Source organism: Symphalangus syndactylus, chromosome 16, assembly GCF_028878055.3.
Source record: "Symphalangus syndactylus isolate Jambi chromosome 16, NHGRI_mSymSyn1-v2.1_pri, whole genome shotgun sequence".
Taxonomy (NCBI): Eukaryota; Metazoa; Chordata; class Mammalia; order Primates; family Hylobatidae; genus Symphalangus; species Symphalangus syndactylus.
The window spans coordinates 100263603-100270688 of NC_072438.2; positions in this window are offsets into that span (position 1 = coordinate 100263603).

The following is a 7086-nucleotide window of genomic DNA, read 5'->3' on the forward strand; positions in this document are numbered from 1 at the left end:
GGGAAAGCGGTGCTAATCCGGGAGGGAAGGAGTGGGGAGCAGGAACTGACCCAGACTCCACCCCTCAAAAGCAGCTGGTTCAACCCAAGATTTTAAGCCACTTTTAAAAGAACCGTCGCTGTAGAGTTTGAGGGTTCTTCTGAGCTCCCTAATAGAAGTGGGTGTGAGACCCAAAACTCGTACTTTCCATCACCCAACTCCAGAAGTTTGAAAAAATAGGGATTTCTTTGATTAGATTTTAAACTTTCTAAATTCCCAGAGCCATGTCCTGGGGTGGGCGGGGGGCGTGGGAGCCCATCGTTGCTTTTCTCTGTTAGCGGCCTCTGCCCATCCTAGGCAGGAGTTAGGGCGGCCTCGATACCTCTGCCGTCTCAGCCGCCTCCTAACCTCGGCTCTCCTATTTCCGGGGACCCGCCGCTCCGCAATCAGCTCTGCTCGGAAAGGCGGCGAGCCGCGGCTCCGCGGGGGGAAATGCTCAGAGCTTCATAGGCCGCCGACCGGAGGCGGGACTGGGAGGAAGGGCCTCGGGGCAGGGCGGGAAGGGCGTGTGGAAGGAACCCGCGGAGCGATCCGGGGCTCGGGGGGCCCGGCCAAGCCGTGGCTACGCTCAGAAACCCCGGCTCCCCTCCCCATCCCCGCGGCGGAGGCGGTTTCCCATCCCCCGCAGGCGCCTGGCGGACTCGAGGCCTCTCCTCTGCCCCCACCCCCACCCCGAGCCCTCCGCCCGAAGCCCTGCTGGGCTCATCAAAGGCCCAGGTGTCCCAAGGACTATGGGAGCGGCCCGGGGGCGGCGAGGAGGCGACCACAGGCCCTTGCCTGGGACAGGATAGCCGGAGACGCAGGACTGTCTTGCGGGCGGGCGGGCGGCCTTGGAGGGAGTCACTAGGCTCGGCTGTCCTCTAGGAGCCTGGGGCTGGGCGGACCCGGACTGTGGCCTCGTGGGGACCCCTGGGCCACCAAAGTCCCCCACGTGGTGGGGCCTGCCCTGAACCCTGGCGACAGGGCCTGGACCGGGCCCTGATGGGGACCCTCGGCCGCCGGACCCCGGGCCCCAGGACCGCCCGGGCAGCCGAGCGTAATTGGATTGTATCCGGCCGCGCGCTGTCACCGTATTGACTTTCGCGCTCGAGATGATATTATCGAGGTTCGGAAGCTCGCCGCTGATGTGCCTGTCAAAAGGCTGCGGCGGGAGCCCCCGGCCTGGCGAGCGAGCATCAGCCAAGATAATTTGAAGTGAAATTTTCATTTTGACAGTAAACCCCTCAATTTCTAAAGGCTCCGCGCTCCGAGAGCTCGCTGGCAGGGGGGAGGCTTTGCAGAAAGCCCACGTCTTAGACTGAAAAGGGCAAAAGAACTCGAATTAGTTGTAATAGATAAAAGGGCAAAAATAAAGAGTCAAGGGTACTTGACAGTAATAGCGAAAGTGGAGTCTCGGGGGAAAGCGTTGAGGCCCGAGGCTGGGGCGCCAGGAATTTTAATGTGGCCGAGGGTGGCTGCCCAGACGCCCCCACCCCAGCCCTAGACAAAGCCAGGCATTTTCCGCAAAAACAAGGTTTCGCCTTGCGTCGCAGATAGGCGGGGTAGGGGCTGCGGAAGCTGAAAATCGACGCGTGGACCCCGGCCTTACGCTCCCGGCTGCGGGCAGCCTGGCGGGGCTCTGCAGCCCCCAGTGCGCACATGGGTGGCGCAGGTTGGCGGGTTGGACTTGGTCTGGGCTCTGGGTCCCTCTCCTGGGGAGGACCCAGGGCTCCTGCCGCCAGCCAAGCTTGCTGCCTTCGGGACCCCAGCCCCTCCCCATGGCCCTGGCCATCGGAATTCCATCTCGCTGGAGCCCCCGGATCTTGGTGGAACTGGCTGACAAAGCTGGCTTATTTGAATAAGCTGCGAGATTGTGTGAAATAAAGACGTCAGGTGGGGAGGCGGATTCAGCCACATTCTAAGGGGACGCGCAGGAAATGGCACCCCCTCGCTGGGCGCTTCCCCCACACCCTTCCCTTGGGGCACAGTCCAGCCGGTTTGCCTTAGGCACCCCCAAACACCCTCTGGCTGATCTTGTGGGGTGGGGAGGTGTCAGGCAGGACAATCCCGAAGTCGGGGCGGGGTGGGGGGGGGGGGGCGTCTGCAAAGAGGTGACACGGAGGGGGTGAATTTTAGGTGTCTGAGTGGACGCGCCAGGGAGGTCGCTGTCAGTGGGGCGGGGGCGTGACAGGGAAGGGTCGGGGCGGGCGACTGGGCTCCCAGGGAGATTGTCAGAGAAGGGCTGGGAAGGCGCCGGGGGGCCGGCAGGGCCGGCGCGCTCAGTTATTCAGGCGTGGCGAATTCAAACACACCAAGGAGGGGATGCTAAATTAACGGCGCTCTTTACATAGAGCCCAAATAAAACTGTAATCAGCGGTGCGTTACTTTTCATTAAGCGAGTCTGACAGCAGCATATTCAGGCTCGACAAGGGAACAGGCGCGGGAAATATACGGCTCTCCCGGCCGCCCGGCCTAAGATAATTCCTTAAGCTCCATTAACAACTCTTAGCCGCAGGAAATGGGCTCCCGGAAAACGTCTCCAAATCTAAAAGCTTTATCGACCTCTCAAACCGCGGCTGATGATTCCATTTTTTTTTTCTTTTTTCTTCTTTTCCTTTTTTTTTTTTTTTTTTTTTAACTTAAGGGAGAGACGTCCAGCAAGGTAATAGAGTTTGACACGACACCTTCTTAACTAGAGAGAGAGGCAGGGAAGCCAGCCCTTAAATGATATTTAAAAGGCAACCAATTAAGATTTAAAGTGGCCGTCTCCTGAGATTATGCATGCGATGTATGCCACCTGCGTTTCCCTGGGCACGCCTGCTGCTGACCAGACAGCCCGGCCTCCCTCTCTCTCCCCATCCCGGTCTCCCAGTCCCTCACTGTCTCCCTCCAACTCCACTCTGCTCCCCTCTCTCCCTCTCCTCTTTCTCCCCCCTCCCTTACTCTCTCTGTCTAGAATAATCTCTCTGTCTCTCTTCCTCCCTCTCTGTCTCTCCCCCGATCCCCCATAAAGGGAATAGCAGAAGGCAGAGAAGCAGTCAGCTTACCCCTTGCTCCATCCCCTCCCTGTGCAAGGACCCTGCAGGTTTCCTGGTAGATGGGCAGCCTGCCCCATCAGAAGAATGGCGGATTAAGGGAAATTGAGCCTCACCCCCCACCCCATAGACATCTGGCTGGCCCACAGTTTCTCCATGACCTAGGCACCCCCACAGTGGTCTCTCACTGGGTTCAGGCCTTGCTCCCAGGCCTCCAGCATGGGGACAGAGGGGATGGAGGGGGTGAAGTAGGGGGGGTCAGGGGAAACAGTTAACAACAGAGGAGAAGCTGGGAGCTGCCTTGAACCCCTCCACTTGGTGTGATTGAGGCAGGGGCTCCCCACCACCTCCTCACCCTTGCCACCTTCTTGCCAGCTTTTTGGGATCCCTCTAGGGAAACCCTTGCTCTGGGGGCAGTCACATCCCTTTCATACTGTCACCTCCATAGAGGCGATGCCCGCCTGGGAATTGGAGCCACCAAACGGAAGGAGCCAGAAAGCCGTTTACCCAGGGTCACACTGTGAAGGGCAGCCAGGCCCAGGGAGGGAACCACCACACCCTTTAATTTACCCCTGGGAAAGTCCCAACTGGAAGGGACCTTGAAGAGTGGGGCAGAGGGAAGGAGAAATGGGGGAGGGGAGGGCAATTTGAGGGTTAGAGGGGACAGATGGGGAGAGGCCAGGGGAGAAGGGGAGGCTAAGGGGGGGAGGAGGGACCTAGTGGTAGGTGGCAGGGGAACCATCTTCCAAGATGCAGGGCCTCAGCTTTATGAAGAAATACTTGAGAGCAAAATGTCTTTTCCCAAGAGGATTCTGGAGGTGGGATCCTGCAGGACACCAGAGCAGCCCTGAGCGGGAGCTTCGGCTCCAGTTTCCTGCTAGGGAAGGAAGGGAGTGGACTGTCCCCAAAGATTCTCGGGCGTCCGCCAGACCCGCTCTGGGCTTTAAGAAGGGGGAGTCCCCTGAGAGCCGCTGCTCCCTCTAACAACATCAGAAAACCAAGAGTGGGTTCTGGAGGCAGCTCCCTCTCCCTAAAAGCCTTCATGATTCGAACTGAACCCACCAAAGTGCAGGAAGGTACCAAATGCCCAAATAATTGAATGGAAGAATGAGGGGTTTTCTAAGTTCTGTCGGAACTCTCCCCAGATGAGACGCTCAGGCAGCTCAGAGCATCCCTTGCTCCTTCTGTCTTTGCAACAGTGACATGGTTATTTCAAGGCCCCCCTCGGATTTCCACTCACTGCTCTGGCGCAGACCTGGACTCAGAAGCATTGCCCACGTGATGACAGACCCTCAGCTCATGGAGAAATCATTAATGACAATGATAGGGGGAGAGGTGGGACCTTCCAAAGAGAAGTGGTGTCCTGGCAAGGACATCAGCTGAGCTCATTTTAAGTCCTTGTTTTTCAATGTGTTGCACGATTTTAAGATGCGTGTTCATAACATGTATGGCCTCCTCATGCGGGCAAAGGATAGAGCAAATGAACCCTATATGTACATCTGTGTGTGTGTGTGAGGCCCCATTTCCTCTAGACCATGTCCTTCCTTCTCTGGGCTCCATCCAGGGCCTGCAGGTGCTGGTCTAGCCCCTGAGCAGGGCTGAGCTGTCTCTGTCCCCGACCCAGCAGGCACCAGGGCGGGGTGTGCTGAGGACACGACCTCTAGGCTGGCAGGAGCACCAGAGCCTCCCTGCAGGATTCTGGAAGCATTTCCAGGAAACCCGAGCCAGTCAAGCACAGCACACAGGCCCTGCGTTTGTCCCCACCCCCCGCCACCCCCACCCCACCACACACACACACACACACACACACACACACACACACACGTCCTTGCTGAAACCATGCCCCAGGCTGTGGTGAGCAGGGCGGCACTGCAGATGGCCCCGGGCTTGAGTCTTGGTGGTCAGGTAAGATTTTGACCAACAGAGCAAGAGGAGGGAGGTCCTCCAAGAGTGGGGTGTGAGCAGAGCCCAGAGCAGGGGCCAGGCCACTGGGGAGGACGAGGCTTACTTTAACAGGAGCACAGGGATGAGGGGAGACAGGGGTGCCAAGGGAGTCATGCGGGCTTCAGTTGGGGAGAGCCTGTAGGGGGGGTTAGCATCGACTTGCTTGCCAGTGGAACCCACTCTAGTGTAGAAAATTGCCATCCAGTGACAGGGCTGGAGGGAGCCTTAAGGGGACCCTAGAGCAAAGGAAAGGCATCTAAGGAATGGGCAGACTTGGAAGGGGGCCTGGGCCGGCTCAGGCCTCCAGGAGGAAGCACGGCTGCAGGCCCCCGGCCAGGGCTGCTGCAGCAGGCAGAGTGGGCTGGCTCAAACGGGTGAGGTGCCCCTGGCATGGGGTAGCAAGAGGTTGAAAGAAAATATCCAGTGATCCACCTGCGTGAAGTCAGCAGGAGCAAAAAGACAGAGGACAGGTTGCTTTCATGTGACACTTAACACCCCGTAGACACCTAGTTGGATGTGGTAAGGAGAAACCTGTTATGTTTTTGTGTCAGGAAGCCTCACGGCTAAGCTAATAAATTTGGGGCTGTCCGTGGTCACAACAAAACAGAGACCACTGTGCGTGTTGGCACGCGGGCGCCCTTGGGCAGGTCTCGCTCTGCTGTGGCTTTGGCAGTGCATGCCCTGCCTTCCTGAGCACCAGATCGGTGTGTGGTCAGAGGAGACACAGGGCACCAGCATGGAGCCAGGTGCCTCTCGGGCCTCCTGATCACACCACGGGTGAAGGCCCAGGGGCCTCTGCAGGCTGTGTGCTGCTCTTAGGGTGGCCCGGCTTAAGGGAGTGAGCATGGGGGTGAGGTGAGATTCTGCATCCACAGGCGCCGCGAACGGCAAAGTGCTCCTTGGTCACCAAGGTCCCCAGGCGCAGTTGCTGTCCCCCAGGGCAGATGGCAGGACGGGGAAAGGCACAGTGGAACGTGCAGGAGAGAGCTGGACAAGGCAGCAGCCCCAGCCCTTCTGGCCACCAGTGAGGCCCGAGGAGGCTCGAGTTGCTGAGGAGGCCTTTTCTGTCTGTGCGTGCACACCCCCTTGAACAGATGCACACACACTCACACTCACACTCACAAAGGCACGCATGCCCTCACACACACTCACAGGCACGCATGCCCTCACACTCACAGACTCACATGCACTCACTCACACACAGGCACACATGCATTCACACACAGGCACACATGCATTCACACACAGGCACACATGCATTCACACTCACACACTCAGGCACATGCACTCACATACTCAGGCACGCATGCACTCACACACACAGGCACACATGCATTCACACTCAGGCACACATGCACTCACACTCAGGCACGCATGTACTAACACACTCGCAGGCACACATGCACTCACACACTCACACACATGCACTCACACACTCACACACATGCACTCACAGGCAGGCATGCAATCACACTCACAGGCACACACGCACTCACACAGGCACGCATGCACTCATTCACACACACAGACACAGGCATGCGTGCACTCACACACTCACAGGCACGCATGCACTCACAATCACACACTCGTGCGCATGCACTCACACTGACACACACAGACACACATGCACTCTCACACACACACACTCCTTCTCTCTCCCTTTGTTTCCATGTGTCCCTCTCCCATTTTCTCATGCACATACACACACACATGCAGCACACAGGCACACCTGTGTGGGAACACATGCAGGCACTCAGGCAGGGACACACACTCACATGTGCATGCACCCATACGCACACACGTGCATGCATCCACACATATGCACATCTGTTTGCACAGCCTCCTGCAGGCTCAGAGTGGGCTGGAAGAACCATCAGGGGCCTGCACCTACAGAGGGCCGTGGGGCCTATTTCATTTTTTGGAGGGAAGGATGGAGTTGCCCGGCCCCATGTCAGACCAGGTGTCAGCAGGCAGCCCTGGACCAGCGCCCGGGAGTTCAGCCATTCTGGACCCCCCAGTGCTGGGGCCCGAGCTTGCTCTTCCCCAGAGGCTGCTGCTCTCCAGAATGAAGCGCCCAAGTGCTCACATG